Here is a 25670-nt window from a genome sequence, read left to right as displayed (position 1 = left end):
TATTTCAAGAAAATTTTTAAAGAAAAGTGTTTAAGCAAAATTCAAGTATACGATTAATGATCTTATTTCCAATGTGAGGCTAGATTTCCATGCACAATATAACAAAATAAATCTACAGAATATAAATTGCTGCAATTTCTAGAATTGAAATTTCATTCGTCTGAGATATTGAATCTAATCTAATCCTATATATCTTTGGAAATTTAAAATATTTATTCAGCATGTAACAAAAAAATTGTTCTCTCTCACAGAACAATTTTCAGAACAGTTAACTTTCCTGAATACATATCTTGTGACAATAAACAGATACAGATATTATTACAATGACCAATAATATAATAAAATGATACAAAATAATTTAAAATAATTTAACAAGATTCTTTTTGTTCAAATTCGTTTTCAAACTCAAAATAAACATTCTCACAATTTATCATATATATATATATATATATATATATATATATATATATATATATATATATATATATATATATATATATATATATATATATATATATATACATTCTATTAAATCCATTAATTCCATTAAATGTTATATGAAGTGCTGGATTCTTATATAAAAAGTTTACGTTTGATATTTTTGAGAATTATTCTCGACTTTAATCGTCATAAATACTATTTCTATTCCTTTAATGAAATTTTAAAGAAAAAATACCAATTTCGAAGAAATTTAGATTTTTTAATGGCAATAAACCCTTCGAAGCGAAACCCTCAAAGATATTGAAGTTTTGTCTTTGAATATTTTCTAACGCAAGATTGATTTTCAACTTCTAAAAATTTTTTCTCTGATAGCTTCTATAACAATAATTTTTCAGAACAAGAAAATTCAAAATTCATATATTGAAACAAAAAAAAAAAAAAAAAAAAAACATCCAATCCATATTTCACCCATTTATCATCCAAACTTTCCCCCTTTTTATATATCACCGATAATAATAATATGCGAAGAATCCATTTCGAAAATGAAGAAAAAGAACGACACGAAAATTGCGGATAATTAAAAAGAAAACTTTCCAAAGGTAAGTCAAGGCATCAAACAAAATCTCAAACAAACGCAAATCCACAACCAATAAAAAAAAAATATATATATATATAATCAATTCACATTTCATCATTTCATCGTCCAAACTTTTCCCATCCTTATCGCGAATAATAAACGAAGAATGCTTTGGAATCCGTTTGGAAAACGGATAGAAATGGGGAGGGGAGGGAAAGAGGGTTAGAAGGCGTTGAAAATAGAAACGGCTCGGCGGGTAAATTGCAGTTAATTAGAATCCAGCCCGTTTATTTCGGTTTCGTGGCGGCCTTAAGGGGATCGCATAATTAGCCGCGCTCGTACGGGCTCATCCAATAAAGGCGAAGCCCTCGCGCGACTGGCCGCAAGCCTGCAAAGCGTGGTCGCGAGAAGAAGGTTATCGAGGCGAGTCCACGCTTCGAGGAACGCCTCGTGAAGGAGAGACACACGTCGTTTGTGATCGAGGGAAAGCTGCTTTAAATAACTCCTCTCCTCCTCTCTCTTCCAATCTTTTCGTCGCGCCATCTCTGTTCCTCTCGCGTGATTTTCCACCGATACAACCGTCCCTCTTGCTAATGCGACCGGAATGCCGAGACTTACGTTTTACTGGGTTAGACTTACCCTTTGGATTAGGATTTTGGGAAGACGTCGTTTTAATGGGGAGTAATAGCGTCTTGATGGAACGATTTAATGATAATTATTTACTCGAAATGTTTTAAATTATATTTAATTCGATTTCTTGTATAATTTGTGATTGTGGATTAATATTTGGTTATTTTTTGTATTGGGATGAACGTGTTATTGTTACGTTTTTATTTCATTATTTTCAATGAGACACGTTGAATTTAAATATCATTTGGCTTGCGACAATAACGTGTTGTTTGAGAAATGTTTTAATTTATAACGGTTCGAGATGAAGAAAGTAAATGTGTGTACGGTATTTTGATTTTAATAGGAACTTAGACTGTTCTTTAAGGAATTGAATTGATGAAGATATTATTACAAGTTTTTATTTAATATTTTAATGGAATAAGTTAACAAGATTAAATATTATTAGATTTGAGGTGATGAATCTGTCGGTAGGTAAGTCTTCTTAAAAATTTTTTAAAAAATTCTTTTTCTTCGCAATGTTTGATTAGTGTTTAACGCTTTAAAAGTGTAATTAAAAAATAATTGAAAATAAATAAATAAATTCAGGAATTTTTGACGTCAGACATTGAAGACACATTATATTTTGAGTCTTCTAATCAATTTTAATAATTGCATCAGACATACTAACATTCCAAATATATCTTTCACACGTTTTCTTTACATCTTTTCCAGAATAAATTATGAAAAGACCAACGATTTAACTAAATGAAATTTCTCCAATCATTAAATCATTAAAATATCACAAAAATATAATAAATTTTCTAATTTCTGGCTCTCTATTATTTCATAAAATATAACACAATTTGAAACAATAATTTCCAATTTATGACTCATAACAGGATTACAAAGTACTTTTTAAAGTTATCATTTTTAATTAATAACTTTAACAATTATTATTTGTTCTTCTAATTTTTCAGGGATTCCAAATTAGAAATTTCTAATTTCTTTCCATATAGTCAATCTTTTTTTTTTTTTTTGTAATTATCTTTAATTTTAGAAAATCAATTAACAATGGATGAAAATGTAATATAATGCACTGACTTTGGCCATTAAGAATGATATCAAGGTCAGTATTTTGCACAAATATTATAATATCCTAAAGGATTAATACAATTGTATGAATTATTGTAGCTCGTATTTTATGAAGAATATCAAGCTGGTTTTCTCATTAATATAAAGGACAATTCTTTTACTGTTTATTATTAATTTCCACATCTCATTTAGAGATGAGAATTGTAATTGTGTTATCCAATTTCTTTTAATTTTATTACTCAAATTTTTTAAATTTATTTCCATATAAATATATAACTGTAATTCAAGAAATTATCATAATATATATCAGTAATAAAGATTTTGTACAAATGTATAAAAATTGCAAGTGATTTGAATTCTGTAAACTGCGATTCAAATTTAATTTCATTTATTATTCCTTAACTTTCAAAATAAATTTAAAAAATATAAGCTATATCTACAATCACTTTTCATTTCATAAGTAATCCATACAACTTTGCATACTTCTAAAACATCATGATTGTTGAATTGAGACGTTTATACAAAATAGAATTTGTATAGAAACAGATTAGAGGCTTGTTACATGCTTTAACTGTTATACTATAATACATATTACACTTTGAATATTTTCTTGCATTTCTATAGATTTCTACTGTATTTAAATGTTTCATAAATTTCATAAACAGGACCAATGACAACATAAAATTTAAGCAACACACTTAAAAGGGAAGCTGCTCGCAGCTGTTCAAAGATCAGTTAAAACGAACCATGGAACGCAATTAACCTATCAACAAGTCGAGCTGACACTCTTTCGCCAATTCTCCATCATTTTCTACCTGTTAGATCCACCCTTCGAAAGACTATTTCGAGAATGGGCACGCAATCAACGAATAAGCGTGCATAGGTACCTAGACACGAGCCAATTGCATTATAGCACGGCTCCAACTTTCCTCCAGTTCGTAAACTGTCTAATTCACGGGGGCAGGGCCTCCGCCTCTTAATTGCTAGACGATAATTAAGTTTGAAGCCAGCTGGAGGACACCGGTCCTTCCGACCAGCATCGTTCGTTCCGCTTAATTTTATCGATGATCGACACTTGCCTCGTAATTTCACCTTTCCACCATTTTGACGAGTGAAAAGGATGGAATTGGGCGGTGGTCAAAGCAGCGAGCAACAGTGATAATTATCGTCCCTACGATTTTGGTTACGGTTGAAATTATCCATTTATAATGTTAACGTGTCCTGTTTTAAAGGGCATAATTGAGGTTCTCGCTCCTCCTGGTTTTTCCACTTCGGATGAATCTCGATTAATTTCAATTAGATGAATCGAGTTTGTAATAATTGGAGAATGGAATGTGAATACTGCAATTTTAATGATGAAAAAAAAAAAAAATCTCTGAAACTGATTGAAACATTTTATTTTACTTGATAATCACTGTTCTGTTGTGAAAGTATTGTATCGCCTTTAATATTCTGCAGCAACTGAAGAGGATAAGCATTTGACTAATTAATTTCTTCTAGAAACTTTACTGTTTTTTATTGAATCTAAAAGTCACGGATCATTAGAAAGAAATAGCCATGAAATTTTTGTGAATATTTCATTTATTTTTTTAATTTTTATCAGATCTTGTGATTGAATTCTATAAATAAAAAAACTTTATTCTGATAAAAACGCATCATTGAATTAACAAAAAAGTAAAATTGAAATAATAATAAGATTAAGATCATTGCAATTTTTTTTTTGATGAGAAATTTTGTATAAAATTATTCCTTAAAATATTTTGTTTATATTAAAATATTAATTTTTTATATTTGTAAATTTATTATATTTAATTACCATTATCAATTGTATATTTAATTTATTCCATGTAAAGTAACAATATACATGTATATAATATATATCCAATAATGTTCTACAATGCTGCTCCCTAGTGATCCATAATTAACTTGTTAAAGTAGCATATTGTATAATAACATTAACATTTAAAATTTATTTTACACACAAAAATTCTATATATTTTGCATTGTTAAAAAAATAAAATTGAAAATAGTTTAGTTGTTTATTTTTTTTTTTTTATATATTTTATCAAGAACTCATTTTATTTTATCTTATAGAAAGTTCGTGTAAACGTATTATATTTAAAATTGATTTCGATTAACCAAGTTTCATCCTTAAATGTAGCTAGCAAAATTAACAGATTAAAGATAACTTGATCGATGAGGGTTTTTCGATTGTGTAAATTATGCTATTTCTAAAACAAGATTACTGTGATCAATTGGGAGTTTGAACACGATAATTCAATATCGTTTCACTACAACATACTACATAATACTATAGCATTGAGAGATTGCCGCAAGATAATTGCAATTCATCGTTGATTAACAAAGTTACTCGTTGCCTGTTCGATATCGAGAATCCATGGCTATTAATGAATTTATGTATGAGCAAACACTGTGAGTGAAAAAATGAGCAATCCTCTATGTATAAGGATGCGAAGAATTGAATCGATGAATAATGAATTGTATTTCATATGGTACCATTTGCATTTTTACAATAAAGTGAAATTTGTGATTTAAATAACGAGGGAAAATCCATGGAAAAAATTCTCAACGCGATTTTCTATAATTTATATAGAAAATTAATTATATGACTGTGCTTCAAAATATCTTGAACAATCCAATTATTTCAACATGTGATAAAAATTTCAAAATTTGCAATTTATGCATATTTGAAAAGTTCAATAAGGGATTCATTTATGTAAATAATTTATTGGGAAACTATTTATTTGGAAAATTAATACCAATTTCTAAAATATTTTAAACTATATATATTTCAATCAATGATAAATTCATAAAATTCATTCACAGATTTAAATATTTTCAAAAGTGTTATTTTTTTAGTTAGAATTCAAAGTAAACTAAGTGGATAATTTGCTTTAAAATCTGTTTTAAAAATTAATATTACTATATATAGTCTAAAGTTTTAAAATATTTCAAACAAATCAAATCTGTATTTTATTATATATTTCAAATTTGTAACTTAAATATTTTTTAATGAAATAATTTACTTATAAATGTGCTATAATTATTTAATATTATCAAATGTTATAATGAAATACATGCTTAATACTATTAATATCAATATCTACTTATTAATTTCCAGATATTGAAAGTTCATTTTTTTACTTTGTGATTCATTATGAATTTGAAGTGAAATATTTTACAACCAGTTTCCTGAGCACAGTTTATAACTTGAAACTAAACTAATTAAGCTTGCTCAAATTAACAATTAAATTCTAAAACTTTAGTTACATACTGACTAGCTAGAACAATGTGCAACAATGACCCTGAACTTTTGAAATAAAACATAATAAGAGAAATCCAGATTTCTTTGTCCAAACTTTATCAACATCTTATGGTAAATAAGAAAAAACTCTAAAATATTTTTTAATATTAATTATGATGAAAAATATATATTAAATTGGAATAATTATGAATACTACTCATATTTTTCTTTTTAAATAAGTTATAATAAGGTATATCATTAAAAATATCTTCCAAACTAATAATCTTTTTTCCACGAGTAGTTTTTTTTATAAAAAATAATAAATCGTATAAATATTAATTAATATTAATATTAAACTTTCTTCTCAAACATTATTCTATAACAATGAACAATTTCAAAAATATTTCAATTTGTAATTTTAAGTGACTCACCCTATGTAAGAAAAATATGAAGATTATTATCATTTATCTGCATAATTCCAGGAAGAGAATAGCAACGAGGGAACCCGTAATCGCATAATGACAAAATCACGCTGCTATTGCTCAAAATGGTATTCGCTAGCTGGTAGATGGTATTCAACAAGAGAGCTCAGCAGGTGGCTCGTTTGCTCGATCGTCAATTTTAAAGCTGTTTTAGTAACATCTGAACACTTTCTACCTTCCAATTTCCACTTTCCTTCACTTTATATCGTTCAAAGTGATAAAACAATGATTGAAAGTTACTTCCATTGGTCTGGAAATTATTTTCTAGTACGATTATATCTCTGCAAGCTTGATTAATTCTTGGAGATAGGTCGATCGAAACTTTTTTGAATAAGTTTGGAAACTCTTAGAAAAAGAAATAACGATTGAAGAAGTTTAGAAATAATTAAAAATTGAAATGTTGAATCTAAATCTAAGAAAGAATAAATACTTTAAAAAAGAAAAGGAAAGAGATAGGGAAAAAAATTATGGTTCTTCTAGAAAATTTTTACATCTCACAAACTTTCGAATTTAAGATTTAAAAATTCAATTCCAATTAATCATATTTCGTAATTTTAGTTTGTACGTTTTTTTTCTGTAACAATTTAATATAGAATCAATGAAATACTAATTGTTGAAGATTATATCATATATTGACTCTCCACACAGTTTTCGAAAAAGCTAATATAACCCTTGAATACAATATTTTAACAATTTTAAACATGAAATCTTGTATTAATTACAATTGCATCCCTTTCTAATCAAATTCTCGTTCTTCGATCCCGCCATTTTAACCGAGAAATTAATTTTAGATTCGTCAAACGAGTCGCAAGTACAATGCGTTTCATTTATCGTATTTGGACGTGGAGTTTAAAGTTCCCTTTGGTTACGAGATTAAATTATTACGTGGACAAGTGCGAGCAAGAACACAACAACACGTGCACACTTTAAGTACCGACATAATGCACGGTGACGGCCATTGTTGGGCCTTCCAGTTCCGTCTCGATTTTCATCAAACTTTCCAGAACAGTCGTTCAAACTCGAGAAACAACTGCGTTGTATCTCCATATTTACCACTCGAGATAAATAAAATAATTGCTTTACTGTAATTGATACTGTAATTCCATTGTTTCTTGATTCGTCTTATAGGTTAAAATATAAAGGTTAGGTGTTAGAAATTTGAACTCGCCGTTGTAGTATCAAACTCTCTCGTTATTGCAGGTCATTATTGCATTACAGCTCGTTCTCTGAATACAGTTGAACGTCGATTATTCGAAGTTTGATTATTCGAATGACCGATTGCACGAACACAAAAGTATGTGTACATTTGGATTAAGAATTTTTGTGATTCATTTTAAATGTACATTCTTTAAATTGATTTATGATTGTTTAATTAATTTGATTGATTATTGGGAAGATCATTTATCTAAATTATTAATTTTAATTACGATTATTTTAGAAACAAATAAAAAAATTCCTGATTGAGAATTTGTTTTATTGATATTGTCCAGTGATATTGTCGAAATTAAAAAAAGTAACTAAATCGTTATCACTTTCTTTTTATTTAGAAACAATTTTTAAACAATAATTTGCAATTATAAATCATTTTCAACATTTGTACATTTGGAAAATAATCTTAATCGTTTCTATTGCGATCACTTTATACAATTGAATCAACTTTTAATGTTACGTAATTGGATTACGTTTTATTCAAAACAAACGAGAACAAAAATGATCCTTGTCTAATTTCACCAATCGTAAAACATTCACCGTTCTATTAAAGAAAACATGATAAAGAACTTTTCTATTCCTTAAAAAAAACACATTAACAAACAAACAAAATAATATAATACGACAAATCTACACTTAACATTTATACAAACGTATAACACTCATTACGAGAACAATAACCTAACCTCAACAAGTCCTCTCTTCCATCAGAAAATATCTCATCGTTACAACACATCTACAAACCCACTCAATTCATCCCCTCTCCTCAATTGCCAACGCCATTAGGAGATCGTCAACGGCAGAAACGGTTAACTATACCCAACTTATATATATATATATATATACACTCGTGTTCATTCGCCTACTTTCGCCATATATCGCGCCACGGTAACGACTGTTCAACCTGTTCTCTCGTCTGTGACTGAATCCAAGTAATCGTTCTCTCTCTCTTTCTCTCACAGTGTATTCCGCCAATGCTTATCTGTATTTCCCTGAAGCCGTGGTGGGATGTCATCCTGTCGAGGAATCCATCATCTGGGAAGCGAGCTCATCTAGCTAGGGTAAATTGACTACGTGCACGAAATATCCTATCTGTTACCGAATGGCCGTCGTTTGAACGTGGAAAAGCGGCAAGATTAACGCATCTCGGGGCGAAACAAGCGGAAACGATGGTTGGACCATCGGTTTCCGGGCATGCACGAACATTGGTGTTCCGCGAAATAACGAAAATTAAAACGTGGGATTGTTGAAACTGAGAAGGATCAAGTATTCGATTTTCGAGTGTTATATAGGGTGTCCCAAGAAACATACGAGAGGATTGTCAATTTTAATGTTTTCTTTTGGGAAAACTTTCGTTTTGGCTTCGTCAACGAGTTACAACGTTAATCAATATTAGTTCTCCGAATTGTTATTATAATTATTGTATATTTTAGTTATACAAAGCGTTAATATATTCGTGAAAATGAATCGTTGATTTCATCCTATCTGTATCTAACGCAAATAATAAATGATAGATAATTATCGAATTGTAGAGTTTTTATTTTTAATGAATTTCTCTAATAAAATAATTCTAAAAAATTATTATTTAATTAAAATTTTCTCATATTAAACATCTTTAATTTTTAATGTTCTATTGCCATATTCTGAACAAAAATGTTGATAAAGAAAACACACTTTACGTATAATTACGTTCCACATGCTTTTCTTAACTTTCATTAAAATCCGTTTTAATAAACAAATTTTCTTGAAACTTAGTATATCAATTATATTTAAGTAATTAATAGTTCTAGATACTTCATTAATTAATAAATTATCAAATATGCAAATACAAAAATTATATATATATATAATGAATTCCAAAGCAATCGATTCACCTTCGATTTCGTCGAAGCAATGAAAATAATTACCAACCAGCTGACGGTTGCGAGCGAAACCGCACGCAGCCATTCCGATGCATAATTCATGCCCTGTTCGATACGTGCAATCAACGAGGTATTTGCCAAACGTGGAATTCCTTCCCTTCGATTTACACGAATCCTGTACACACACTCGCGCTCTCTCTCGCTCCCTGCGCCGAAGCTAGCGACAGAAGATGTTGGGTTTCCGCACGGTCGGTTGAAATGGCGTCGAAAGGAAGGCGTGGAAGGGCAGGGCTCGGTTCACAGCGATGCGAGACGCATTAATATTCATTTACGGAAACCGGCTATATGCTCGAGATCACCCTCGACCTATTTACAGTGGTGGTGGTGGTGGTGGTGGGTGCACGCGTGAAAATCCGTACGCGCTCGTTTGGTCGAAACTGGGTTATTCAAGCGACATTGCACACCCACCTTCGACGTAAATCCTCCGCTTTCCATTAAATATGCAACGATGACTCCTCTCTACCCCCTTTGTTCCCACTCTTCCCCTCCTCGTTTTCGGTTTTATCGTTCGGGAATCGTAGAATTGTAGCGAAATACTTTGCAAGTTTGTTCGAAACGAATTTATGGGTGGTGCTCGACGAAAGAAGGAAGTGAGAAGAGAAAAGTGAATGGAAACTTGGAATCTGAAGAAAAAGTGAGGTTAGAATTTTGTTTGGGGAACAGTTTGCTTGGACACGAAAATAGTGAGAAAATTGGATTTAATGGTATTGTCGATGTAATCGCACTAGAAAATAATTTGGGATCATTAAAATTTGTAATTTAAAGAGAAAAGTTGAGGTTAGAATTCTTTTACACGAGTCTTTTTAAAGGATAAGAAAATAAGTTTAAAGGAATTGTCGAAACCACTGAAAAATAATTTGGAGTTATTATTACATTGAATATTTAGAGAATATTTCCTATATTTTCAAAAAAAAAAAAAGAAACAGAAAGAAAAAAATTTTAAATAGATTGTGTGTATCTTTTGGAAAATAATTTGCAATCATTAAGTCGAAACTCGGAATTGTAAAAAAAAGTGAGGTTAGAATTTTGTTGGGGAATAATTTGTAATTTAAAGAGAAAAGTTGAGATTAGAATTCTTTTACACGAGTCTTTTTAAAGGATAAGAAAATAAGTTTAAAGGAATTGTCGAAACCACTGAAAAATAATTTGGAGTTATTATTACATTGAATATTTAGAGAACATTTCCTATATTTTCAAAAAAAAAAAAAAAAGAAACAGAAAGAAAAAAAATTTAAATAGATTGTGTGTATCTTTTGGAAAATAATTTGCAATCATTAAGTACCGAAACTCGGAATTGTAAAAAAAAGTGAGGTTAGAATTTTGTTGGGGAATAATTTGTAATTTAAAGAGAAAAGTTGAGGTTAGAATTCTTTTACACGAGTCTTTTTAAAGGATAAGAAAATAAGTTTAAAGGAATTGTCGAAACCACTGAAAAATAATTTGGAGTTATTATTACATTGAATATTTAGAGAACATTTCCTATATTTTCAAAAAAAAAAAAAAAAGAAACAGAAAGAAAAAAATTTTAAATAGATTGTGTGTATCTTTTGGAAAATAATTTGCAATCATTAAGTCGAAACTCGGAATTGTAAAAAAAAGTGAGGTTAGATTTTTTTCTGAAAGAGTCTCTAATTCAGACAAACATCTTATTGTACTTCGAGTCTGCGGTATTGTAAATCTTTCGTTATTCCATGAGCGACGTTAAAAACAAGATTCGAGCAAAAATAAACAAAGCAAAGGGGCGTGTAAAGGATCGGGAGGAAAGTTGGTCGAGCACTGGCCAAGTTACGACTTACGTGGAACCTTTTGTCTCTCGACAATGGCCAACTTACTCCTGCTACGAGATGTTCTGGTCGTGTACCGGGGGTTTTGCATGTTTTATATAATTAAACCCTATTTCGCGTGCCGTTGGTGTTTTCTGACGGATGGAAGTTTTACAAACGAGCGTTTCCTCTTCCCTTCTGGCCTCGTTACGTGCAAATGTACGATGATTACAATTTTCGCGTGAAACGAATTTTTTTGTTAACCGCGTTTTAATTATTTTAATCTCTGTGCTGTTTAGAATAATCTTCACCAGTATCTTCCATTTTTATTTGTATAAAATTTTTCTTACCTTTTACACTTTCGATTTTTGAAATCTCAATGATTCCACTGTGGTTTGAACAAAATTTCACTTCTTTATTTTTTGAAATTGCGACTTTTATGAAATTTATAATTTCTTTTTCTCTGTTAATCTAGGTGGAAACGAACATTTTCTTCCTACACTTTTTGTATCCTTTATTATTGTTTTTAATTTTTAATTTAACAAAATTATTTTTAATCGTGGCTTTATTTATATATATATGTATATAAATTGTGTAATAAGATTCTAGAAACGTAATATTTGATTGTAAAATAAGTGAGATATTTAATATTATATAACACGGTAGAATAATTCAGTAAACAAGGTGTTAAGAATTTAATAAAATTTACAGAGATATTCAAAATAATGCGTTATTGAATTTACAGCTTTATAAAGCGTAAGCGCAATTATTTAATGAACTATGCGACACCACACAAATATATATTAAGTGAATGTAATATCCTCAAAATATTACAGAATTATTTGTCATGAGTTAATGAGATAATTACTTTGAATGCATAATATCTTAATGACAAAATACGACATCACAAATTGGAATAATATTTGCCCTTTGTACTAATATGCCAATTTTTAATCCATTATAAAATCAATTTTCTTCTGATGTTTTAAGCTTGAATATATATTTCAATTTTTACAATTTTCATAATCAATATTTCTTATTCTCACTTAATTATCTCAGAGTTATCCCCAACATTTGAAATTGGAATTTCAATTTTGTAGCATATGTCGTTTAAAATTTAAAATGTATTATAAAAACAACTCTTCTAGCTCACTTATAAGAAATATTTTTCTCTTTTGTCACATATAATAAAACTTGCACTACGATATTATTTATAGAATTTTTCAATTAATGTAATTTTAGTTATATTCATGATACACTTCTACATCTAAAAACTAAGATAATAGAAAAATATCAAAATCATAATCAGTTTCAATCATTTAAAATTTATATTGTTTATATTTTAAAAAGTAAACTTTAAAAATAACAATTGTTCAAAACTGACACATGGTAATTATAGATAAGAAAAATTATTTAAAAATTATTCAATTTTATTCAATATTCAACGTGGCCAGCCAACTGAAATAGCGTCCAGTTAACAAACCAATAATCCAAAAACTATAACAAAATATAAAATCTTCCATTCTTTTCTCTTTTCCCATCCACGAAATATCTCTCTTCCTATCTATCACCACGCCTAAACTGTTCATCCAATCGATACAAACGCGTTCAAAATCCTCGACGACAGTTATCCGCATATGCAACGAAAAACTATATCTCTCGATTTCGGTATCCGCAAGATAGACCACGTTCCCACGACAACTCGAAACTGTTCATCCGTGCAATCAGAGCCAGCCCAATAGCCATATAATCGCGAGACGAGCTAATTGATGTCCAGTTAACCGCCCGTCCCATTGGGCCAGAATAGCTCGGTCGAGCTTGGATCGATCTTGCTCGCCCCGTTGGTTGGTGAAAAGAAATTGATCGATACTCGATAAAAGAAGCGAGGGTTTAATCGGGCAGAGATTTTGTCCGCTAATTTTACATAATTTTCAAGGCGAGCCGAATGGGCGTATTGTTTTCGATCGGTTGCCGAGAAGTGGGGTTGGCCACGGGCCTAATTACCTCGTCGATCCGTGGAACACGCATGCATCACGAAGTACGGATTGTTTTTGCAATCCGTGTAATTATAGACCAAGCCGAAAACGGCGTCGCGAACGGAATCCTCGATCGATTTACGGAGAGCGTCTACTAGCGATGGGTATAAGCGTATCGCGAGTACGAAATTGAAAACGTTGATAGATCGGATTTCTGAGCTTTCGAAGAAAAATGAGTCTCATCTGGTTAGTTAACTGTGTTATCGATCGATTTGCTGCGAGTGTTTATTATGCTAGCGATGGGTATAAGCGTATCGCGAGTACGGAATTGAAAACGTTGACAGATCGGATTTGTGAGTTTTCGAAGAAAAATGAGTCTCATCTGGTTAGTTAACTGTGCTAGCGATGGGTATAAGCGTATCAAATTTGTAAGTTTTCGAAGAAATATGAGTTTTATTTATTGTTAGTTACGTTATGGAATATATTGTATAAGTAAATTCGAGCATCGACGGATTAGTTTGGTTGGTGTTTTCTTTGGAAATAAAGAAAAGAAATGTATTGCTAGTAATGGAGTTAAGTGGATAGATTGTTGACAGATTAGATTGCTTATTTAGAAAAGAAGAAGTCGAGTTTGCTTGCACTTATTGGTAGTGATGGGATTGAGTGAATATCGTGAATAGATTTGACTGAACAGAGTATTCATTAGGATATATCTTTGATTAGATTTATACCTAAATGCGATAAGTTTGAAATGCAAAATTGAAAACACTAATTCCAAGTAGAATTAAATGTCGAATACCTTTGAAACTTTATTTCATTATTAGTCTTTTGCGAATTTTAAAAAAAGAAAGAAAGAAAAATTATATCTATAGTATTTTTTAAGAAAAAGAAACTTTTTTTAGAAAAGAATAAATACCAATAATAAATATAATTCTAATCAATAAATTTTATAATAAGAAAAATATTCTCGAAAATTAATCATCGCGTCGATTTCCACAAAATTGAAATTAAAAAGTCACTTTCAGAAGTAATTAATCCCCATTAATTCCACATCCACACGTTCGATCGAGTGCCTGTCGATGGCATGATCCATTAATAGCGTTCCCACGACACACAGGATACACAGGCTTTCCCTCCAACATATTCCATCGGGTGAAAATTTTCAAAAGCGAGTCGCGCTCGAAACGCGCAACTTTATACGAACTTCATACGTTTCGCGCCCTCGGGGATCGAAAAACGGGGAGGGTTGAAAAATACGGTGGAATTATCCCGCGCCTCGATCCCCGTGAATCAAACTTTTCGAGAGGTCTCTCATCCATCGGAACAAAGGCGTTTTCAGGTCATCGTCGACGTTTCTCGATGATTGCGAAGTACGAAGGTGAAGTATGAAGAGTGGATATATCGTTGTTGCGTTCTGATCCTTCTTTGATCCATCCGTCGCGGTTCAATCCATTCATCAGCGAAATGTATAGGTTAGATGAGAAAGCCTCGTATGATTTTTCTTGAGTCTAACATTTTTATCGAATGGAATTTTGCTTCAAAAATGTGTGTAATTAAACAAATATAATTCCGTCGAACGTAGAATTTTCGTTAAATAAAATATTAAAATTATTTTGGAAAAACGTTGTTAGAAAGAAAATCAATTAAAATAACAAATAAGCGTATGTTATTAATACAATTCAATCGATTGAGATTTATGTTTTTGTACTTGTTCAAATTGTAGGTTATGTTAATTAGCTTTCGTGCAATATTAATTCATTTGCATCGAATATAAGATTTTTTTTTTTTCCTTTTCATCTTCAAATTATTTTGTTCGTTCTATACGAATATACATAACGTACAAAACGTAATGAAAATTCAGTCAAATATACACGAAAAATATGCAAAACATATTAACTTATTTAACGTATTTAAAAATATATATATTTAATATAATATAATATCCATATTCAAGTAAATTTCAAGTTTCCAGCAAACGGTCGTTCTTCGTTTCTCCATAAAAACGTGGATCGGGTCGCATGGGCGAGAATCGTCCTTTAAGACAGCCTCTTCTTTCGAAGCACCGAGTTCCACGGTGAAATATTAGCCGTGATCGGCACTCGCGAGCCAGGATAACGAACGAGGCTAGAATGGATTATCGATCGGTCCATATTTCAGCGGACGGTTAAATTGATAATGAAATCGCCGTCGGTTTACCGTGCTTCCACCTAGCGTTAGCCAATGACGATGGTCATCCCTATATCGATACCTATATCGAGTTTCCATTATGACCTTTAATCCGTGACTTCGAAAATCGAAAAAAAAAAGAAAAAAAAGAAAAAAGAAAATAATAAATTTTTGGTAATCGTTACTTCGATTTTTGAATAATTGGAATAATAGGAAAATTTTGATCTGAGATATTGTTAATTTTTTTCGTTATTTGATTTTTCAGAGACAAGCACAAAAGTTTTATGTTAAAAGAAAAATTTATGTTGAATGAAATTTTATCTCATTCTACGTCCATCTTATTTCAATTGCTTACAATTTAATAAATAAACTTCTCGATTTTTCTATATGAACTTTTGGTATTTGTTTTTGTATTTAGATTCGACTTCGTGCAAAGGATATATTAATATATGAATATATTAGTCTATTAAATTATTGATATCTAGCAGATATAGATTAAATATAATTGTCAAAGATGTTATTAATATAAATAATATAGATTGTATATTATTTTATTTTCAGAATGTTGAAGATTTATTCAGAATTAAATTTAATCTTTATTTTGACATTTTATCGAACGATTTTTGACTGATTGCAAAAGTTTGAAGAGGAAACGTTGGATTTAGGTATCGTTAATTGGAAAGTCACTAATGTATTCGATGAAGGTGGAATTTTATTAATCACAGATTCGACGTCCTGTCAATCTTTTGGGGCAATGTTTATATGAAAAATGTAGGATTGGGAGTAGTATTAATTTGAGAAATATATTCTCTTTCTTTTTTTTTTATACTATATTTTAATTTCTGAAAAATATGATTGTTAGAATTTTTGATAAATGGATTTTATATTAAATTTCTGTAAAAAAAATTATCATTTACTAGAAAAATAAAAGAAAAAAACACATATTTCATATTTCACATTCAGTATTTTTTTTCAGAAACTTTACAAAATTTCTGATTTCATCTTTAAAATTTTTAATTTACAAAGCTCTCATGTTCAATTAAAGCTCTTCCAAGTATTAAAAAATATTTCTACATGTATTCAAAACTTGTTAAAATTTCTGAATTCAAACACATCTTATACGTGACAAGAGAGATATTTCACACGAGAAACCATGTTTCAAGAGTATCAAGCCTGGCAACTGGTATTAATAATAATCGAAAAACCATGATGCTTGATGAATAACACGATTACGGATTGACTGGCACAGGAATTTGAATATCAGTGCGCATAAATTAACGTCCAGTGGCGTTACCTCGTCCAACTGGTGAATTACTGGCCAGAGATTTCGTAGATCATTCGAAACCGGGCAATCTTGTCAATGTGTAGCGCGCGGCGAATTAATTTTGAATGAAAAATATTTCCATCCTTGTCGCTCGTTTCCTGGAATCGTAACTCGTTTGGAAACATGTTGTTGCCATGGTAATTACATAACGTTTCGTGTAATACGATTATTTTTATCACATTTCTCCTCTCTTTTAGAGAAATATGATTTAAAGATCTTTAATAATTTAAAAGTATCGAAAATTGTGATATTTCTCATAAATTTGATATTGAATAATAAGATAAATATCAGAATTGACGTATTAAAATAATGGAATACCGACACACACAATTTCTACGCGAAGAAAAATAACAATTTTGTTAAAAATAATATAATAATTTATAATAATTGAAAAAAAATTGAGATTCGTTATTTACATATGTGGTTTTGAAGTGACGAGATTATTTTTCTTCATCTATATATAAATTTCTTGTATTGTAATTTCTTTTTCGCGAATTTAAGCGAATTAAATACTTGTTCGCCTAACAATTAAATAAATAAATAAATTATACATAAAATAATCGTGGACGGTATTCAAAAACTTGTTTTCTAAAAATAAATAAAAATCAAGTGTAATGAAAATCCAAATTCTTCGAAAACAAAGTTTAAGGCAATTTTGAAAATTTCTTCACAAAAAATAAATGGAATAAAACCAAATCGTTCAATTGTTAAAAAAGAAATTTTGCTTGATTCGAGATAATAACGAGAATAATCGATCCAATTTGTATACGAATATATTTAACAAAGGAGAATTGAATTTGTAAGAGCATTGGAGTTGTTCCACTTAGGAGAGAATGATAAATTTCATCATAAAGAGGATGTGACGCTGTTGATAAGCGTTTGACGCTGTTTTTAGTTATCAGCCAGTGATCAGAGAGTGATGGCTAATTGGAGATGTTGGAACTTTGATTAAACTGTCAGGTATGCTGCAAGCTTCCTTGTTTCTTCCTGACGGCATCTGATGTTACACGTGATACTTTAATCTACCGATGAATCAAACTTTGACATACTTTTCATAGATATTAAGTTTAATTTGAGAAATTCTTTAAAGATAATAACGAAATCAATGACAAATTGATGACAGAGTATTGAATAATTAAGAATGCTCTGTCGTCCCTTTCACGATAAAAGATACATAATAAAATAAAAAATAAGTAAAATATGTGTTTTAACATTGTTCTATAAATGCAGCAAATGATTGAATGTGATAGATCACGCTTGTTATATGTGTTTTTGCTGTATTGTGATAGAATTTCCAAAAAAAAAAAAAAAAAAATTGTCAGAGACTCATAAATTTGGAAATTTTTTGTTCAGTTCTCATTCTTTTAATATTTTCCCTCTTTAATCTTCTTAGTGTAATATTCTAAACACAAGAATTGCAAAAATGATGCAAAAATGATTAAAAATTGTTCGTTAAATTATTGCATATAAGCAAATTTTGTTAATCCGGATAATCATCTTTAAAATTAAAGATTTCGAAGAGTATTTTATTTATCCAAATCACATTCTTACAAAATTAATTAGAATTTTTTCTTTCAGCTCATTACTGCATTGCATTCTCATCGAGAGTGTTATTTGCATCTGTAATTGTATTTGAAAAATAAAATACGAATATATTAATGAATAAAAACCTCGTAGTTTAATAACGACAAAATAAATAATTAATGACTCGATATAAGAGTATTTAAATTCGAAAATTTCGTTTAAAACTTTCATTTATATGTGTATAGAAATCTGATATTAGACAAAGCTTTAATCATTTGATGTTACGACACCTTTCTAAAATTAATAAATTAATAAATTAATCAAGATTTCACGTGTGATGTGCATACACTTCTCTATTTTATCTCACGATAATTAAATATTTTGATGCCTGTCTAAAATAAATATTCTTACGTATTGAAAAAATGAAAGTTCATATTTAATTAAAGATATTCACATTCGATTAGACGAAAAAACTTTATGATACCAATACTACTTTAAAGTTCATAGTTCACGACAAGGAATGGACGTATACTTCTAAAACTTAAATAAACACGATGGACGAGATCTCAATCAATCTTTATACAAGCCACGATGTCGCTACTAAAGTCAGAGATGCGGTATCGTTGGCAAATAGCCCGAACTTGTAAGATATATTTGCGTGAAAATCTCGTGTCGAGGTGTTGGCAAAACTTGGGAGAGATCGATTTGTAACATAAAATTCTTTAGAACGAGTTCTAGTGGTCGAAAGATTCTATTTTCTTCATTTTCTCATAGTCAGAAACGAGATATGAAGCGAATATCCTCCTTTGATTTTCAATTACAAGTAATCATTTTTTTTTTTTTAGAAAAAAGATCGATTTTATAATATAAAATTTTTTAGAATATGTTCAAGTTAAAAATTTCTTATTTTTTTCGTTAGATCAAAAATTTATCGTTATTATCATTATTCACGTAGAACTGAAAAAAATTTGAAATATTTCATAATTTGATTGCTATTTATAAGAGTTCAGATTCATTTTAATATCATAGAGAATCATAGTGAATACTGAGAGAAAATGAGATCAAATAAATTCAAGTTATTTTAAGTTATTCGATGAAAGTTATTTCAATATATCAATTACAATTTAAATTATAATTCTATAGTTACAGAGAAATATATAAATACGTTTCAAAGGATATTTTTATCTTAAATATCAATGTTTAAATATATGAATTTTTGATAATAATTTATGTATGATGTTCCTCAAGAATTTTCAGTTCTTCAGATATTAAAAATTGAGATATATTTTTATGAGCAAAATACTATTTGAACACACTGTTCCATTTAATGTCTAAAGAATTAAATATGATTTAAAACTAAAAATAGATTGACTTTTTTAAAATCATTTGAAATATTATTTTCTTATATTTCATAAAAATATTTAATATATTTTAAATGATACTTCTTCATATAAATATATACTACTTTTTAAGAAAACTTCATTTTCTATATCTCCTTTATCAACTATTCTTTCACAATTATGAATTCCATTTTAAGAATCTACTTTTCCACATTGCACACTCTCTTTCAATCTAAATACCAGTATCATCAACTGTTTTATCGCATAATCATTTTTTCGTTTCCACGAATTTCAGTTCGATCCAGAAAAATATCCAGAAATCTTTCTGAAAAGAGACAGCGAGTTATTTCCACGGGAGTAATTTTCAAAACAAGAAATAAACTCGGCCGGTAACATAGTGTGTCGATATCAGAGACATCCTTTCGCGACGAATTGTGTTAAAATTGATTCCTTCGGGAAAAGAGACAACCGAATTCGTTGCCTCGTTGCCAGACAAAGAAACAGGAAAACACGTGACGTGGAATGAGACGACAGAGAGCGGTGATCTGATTTCGATACGATATCTATTCCATCCGGGAAAAATCGGAATTCTTCGACGTCACAGATTCTTCCTTATCGATCGCGCTACCGTGTCGCCTAATATTTTTCTCGCGATTTCACATTATCATAATATGCGAATATAATTTTAGCGTTGGGATCTATTTCAATGAAAGTTTGAAATTTGATTTGTGTATTGATTAACTATTCTTCCTATATTATTCTATATTAAAATGTTATCCCGATTTAATATTAAATTATTATTTGCGCTTATCGTGTTAACGAGAATTATGACTGAATGTTCTTTTTAAACGGTGACGAATGAAAAAGAATTTAGGATTTAGATTTATTGTTTTATAAAAATGCGATTATTTTATTTTTGCGAAATGTATTATTACAAGTGAAAATTTATTTATAATATGAAACATGACTTCTGGTTTTATATTTGAAATTTTTCTTTTTCATATTTTGTTTGTGATTTTTTTGAGATTGCATTTAGAGAATAAAAATGGGAACAGAAAAATAGAATATTGATGCGCTTTTTCAGAGAACATGTTAAATCGTGTTCATAGTAATATTGTAAATATTTTCAATATTTGGATTTGAAGATTATTTTACAATTTTGAAATGCAGATCACGTTGAATAATATTTGTATTTTGAATATTAAATCGAATATTAAAAAGTATTTGATTTTTAAATGCACTGCATTTATATACTCCCGATGCCACGTTGTCTGACCACGTCACGTAATCATTTTTCTCAATTAAATTTTTATTTTCGATACGTTATTTCCAATGCGCTTCATAGTTTATATCCTCTATCCTATTTTATTCGGTTATTTCGTATTCATAGGTGAATACAAATTTTATTTATATTTACTCGAATTCGTAGGTGATTGAGAAACGGAAAGATGAGTTATGAATATACAATAGCTTTCATTTCGGGGATTAGAGATAGAATAGAGATAGAAATAAATGATACTATTTTATGCAGAAAAAAATAGGCGTAAGTAGAACGAAAATTTAATTATTTGGTAGAAAAGTAATTTATTATCAAATAAATATTGATCGATGGAAAATATGTAATTTGAAATGGAAGTAATAAATAATAGAGAGTAATAACTAAATTATGGATATTTATTTTAATATCCGAAAATAATGTATAGAATTATATTAAAAAAAAAAAAAAAAAAAAAACTAAAATATATATTATAATACTTAAAAAGTAAAATAAAGTAGAATAAAGTAAATCTTTACTTTTTACTTTTACTTTTATAATTGCTTAAAAATTTACAGTTTAAATATTTAATAAAATAAATTCTACAAAATCAAAAAGTCGCAAACAATAACATTAATTATTAGTTTTTGTTATATAATGATAATTTATATGAAGTAGTCAATTCACAAAATTATATAACATCTTTAATTAATTATTAAAACAAGATGTGAACGTAGCTGGCCAAAATTTATATTGGATATACTTTAATTAGAATATTTAAAAAGGAGTTAAGAAACGAGAAAGAAGCTTCAAAGTTCAAAAGAATCAAATAATCAATCACATTAGATAAAGGATTAAAGAAGATTTATTTAGAGTTTTATAAGATTAAAGTGGAATTAAAGAAGAATTAATTAAAGATTGCCCAAGGGACAGCTAAGAGATTCGTTAAAAAGACAATCATCTTATGAAACTTTATTAAAATCTTTTTCGTTTATTACTAAGAAATCACTTGCAAAGTTGAATTCCTATAAAAAAAAAGCTACAATATTTTTCAAAAATCTATCTAAAATTGTTCAAAAATAACATTAGTTCTAGATCAAATAAAAATAATACTAATTAAAAAAATTAATTATTATAACAATTATGATCACTTGGACAAAGCACTGTCTTCAAAAATAGTTGTAAAAGCAACAGAGAAGATCGACTGCATGGTTTGATCAAGAATTGATATCGATATATTATTTTTCACATTGGCCTGTTAAAAATAAACATTAATTATCGATTATCGAACATAATCCTCATCATATATATATAAAAAACGCAATAAATAAAAAGAAAAAAGAGTTAAAGAAAAAATAGTTAAGACGATATATAAAGAAAATATATAATAACGAAACAATATAGAAAAGAAACATTATATCGATAATCGATAATCGGTTGACATTCATTTTCAATCAGATGATGAAAATCTAATAGCACAACAACAACGCAGCACGACATATTGACATAGCAACTGACTTCACTTTAGTTAATGGAAGAACGATTTGGAAAGCATGTCATAGCTGGATCGAGAGCTTATGCTTGAAAGATCACAATAGTTATGATCTGCAATAATATTATGGCGACCAGTGACGCAACACTAGCGCCACGTGGCTATTAATATAAGTTATATCTATACGTACGTGTCATTTATGCATTTATTTCTTTGATCTACTCGTTATTTCTTACTTTTTCCTTTTAAATATTAAATTACTATATTCTTTAAATATTTTGTTAATTCTTAAACTGAAAATTATGCTTGAAACTGGTCAATTGTCGTTTAATCAATAATGTTAAAATGCAAATTACCGTACTTTTAAGCGAGTCTATAAAAAAAACAACCGTTAAAAAATAGAGCAATCGAGCGTGGCTTACGGTTCAAACTCGTTCCATCTTCTCTAAAACATATTTAATTCCTTACTATTTAGAGAATCTCCAAAACCACAAAATGGAAATCTCTCAAAGAAAATCTCTACGAAAAATGCCAAAACTCGAGATTTCTCTAAACAAATTCCTCTAGTAAGGAAAACTTGCGGCATCGAAACTTCGTTCGACTTTAAAAAAGAAGAAGAAAAAAAAAAAAAGAAAAGAAAGAAAGAAAGCTTGAATTCGCTTTTGGGATACTTTTTTTTTGCACACAGTGTAAAGATACACCACACGTGGCAGACAGACCTTTCTCTCCTCAAACGAACAAACGAGCGCAGAAGGAGTATATACGTACAGTGGAATTACATCTTTGCCACTAACGATCTCTTTCGACAGACGCTCTGTCCCTTTCCATTTATTCAAACGACCTTTTTCTTTATTCCGTGGCAAATACTGATTCGAGTATTTCGAGTGATTTTAAACCGAGATAAAAGTGTATACTGTCAACTGTCATGGCGGAGATAACGGTGTGAATTGAGCGAGTGAAATAACGATATGGAGTGCGTGGGCATTAATGGATTAAAAAATTAATTAATTAAAATTACGAATAAAGTTACTTTAACTAATAATTTTAATTAAGATAATAATATCCTGACATTTAACTCGAATAATACGAAAAGTTGTACAAGTTGTCAACTACAGCTATGAACGAGTAATTCAGAACAAATTTTTATTCATTTATTAATTATTTAATAAATAACAAATAAGAAATAAAATTAATTATATTTTAATTGTAAATGATAAATAATTTTTCATTTTCATAAAAAAATACATTTGAATGTATTATATAGAGTAATTTATTTCTCATTGTTTATTCATAAATATAAACATTTTATTTGAAATCAGATTTTACATCTTATTTTTATTCTCCATCTGAATAATCTAAATAATAAATAACATTTTAAAGGATGTGATTAAATGAAAACGTGATTACTCTTCATATAGAAATGGGTTTTCCATTTTACTTATACTTTCGCGTAAGAAGAAAACGTAGAATATTATATTTCCAACAAAAGGAAATGGATGGAAGAAGTCAAATTAATTTTTTGCGGAATAATGTAATTAAGAGGGGTGGTGGGAAGATTAACTTCATTCGTGGAGAAAATTAAGAAACCTGATAGTTTAATTCTTTCAGAGAAAATGTGCAGGATTTTAAACAAGGTAATTGAGAATTGTTAATCTATATTTAATGTGTTCTGAGGTTAAATAATTATCATGTTTCCATAAAAAAAAATATTAGATGTATTATTTTACAATACGATAAATTGTGAATTAAGAAAGTTTTAATATCAAATTTGAACGATTATTACAATTTTTATTCAATAATTCGTATTTTGGAAGAACGAATTATTTTCAAGAACGAGTTTTCCATTAAAAAGTAAATGTGATTTACTCGAATAACCAATTTTTTAATTTATTATTTTCTCAAATATCAATAATCAAAATTTCAGATTATTCAGTTTCTCATTTTAATAATTTTCTGATGATAAAATTTCAAGCTTAAAATAGTAGTAAAATAAATCTTTTGAAAAAGAAAAATAATAAATTTTGAATCTTATATTAAATTATATTAAAGAATATCTGGATATTAATATAAGGATTAAATTATTATCTGAAATAAATTTTGTTACTTCAATAATAATAATTCAATCCTATTTCGTCAATCATCTTTAATCTTTTTACTTTCCTTTTACTCAACGATCTTTCACTTTATCATTAAGACAAATGTATTTACTTACATCCCTCTGATATTAATCGAGACAATATTTACCAGTTAATTTAGGAGTTTCCAACTTCTCGTGTATCGTTACAGTTAATTAAAGGATCGCGATCCACTATTCATTATCTTCAACCAGTCACTGTGACTACAATGTGCCACCTGTGTCAATAAACATTTATAAATACCGCGCAAGAGAAATGCCGACGTACACTTTAATGAGCACTGTTTTCTTAGCAAACAAGGAACGTTCACGGTATGCCGCGGTCCCTTTATTTTATCGAAAAATATGTCAACTGAACAAAAGAAGATGGAAATGTATTCAAGTGGTTAATTAATTGAATGAAATTGAATATTTAAACGTTTAATCTTAATTCTTTATCCCTCGACGATGATATTTTTTTAGCACAGATTGCAGTGAATTCGAGGGCGGAGGGCGGAGGGGGGGGGGGAATGTTTCGATTTTTTAGTTTTAGAAAAAAATTTTTATTTTCTCGTTCAAAAGTTGGAAATGTAACACAAAAATGTAAAATCCATTGTAACTTCGTATTCAATTTCATTATAATAATTAACAATATGGTAAAACTTTTAAATTGTTTGTGTTTTATTATTTATTTCGTTGTTGAATAAATCTCCAGCCTTTTTAAAATATTTATCAAATAGAGAGTTTAAATTGTTGTTTTCGTATTAAATTACAGTACAACTCCACGTATATCAATCTATCAGCGAACAAACATATTCATATTGCTCTACTCCATAATATATCTAGAAACAATTTAACAAACATATTAACTAATGCTTAACGAATCAAATCACAGATACAATATACATTTCCAATTATATCATAAAGAACGTATAAATGGAACGATCTTTACAATAATTCGAATAACCAAAAAATTATTTTATATTATAATTACAATATTATTATAATTCTATTACTAATAGATAAACGCTCAAACATATTTCTCTCTCAATTGACTCGCAAGACTAATGTTTGACGAATCAAATCACAGATTCAATATACCTTTCCAATTGTATCATAA

The 25670-nt window shown here is 28.9% G+C and overlaps 1 protein-coding gene and 1 long non-coding RNA gene across 7 annotated transcripts in view; one reads left to right on the top strand and one right to left on the bottom strand.

Annotated features, from left to right (window-relative positions):
• mub (poly(rC)-binding protein mub) overlaps positions 1–25670 on the bottom strand; it is a 373736-nt gene that overhangs the window by 249438 nt on the left and 98628 nt on the right. The window lies entirely within an intron of this gene.
• LOC147658668 (uncharacterized) lies at positions 8527–9201 on the top strand. Its single transcript, XR_015293192.1, has 2 exons — positions 8527–8563; positions 8638–9201. It is a non-coding gene; the product is annotated as an uncharacterized LOC147658668 (long non-coding RNA).

This window comes from Apis florea, unplaced genomic scaffold (assembly GCF_048593485.1).
Source record: "Apis florea isolate Af1SG1 unplaced genomic scaffold, ASM4859348v1 contig_1789_pilon, whole genome shotgun sequence".
NCBI classification, from domain to species: domain Eukaryota; kingdom Metazoa; phylum Arthropoda; class Insecta; order Hymenoptera; family Apidae; genus Apis; species Apis florea.
This window is presented reverse-complemented; position numbering and strand designations above follow the sequence as displayed.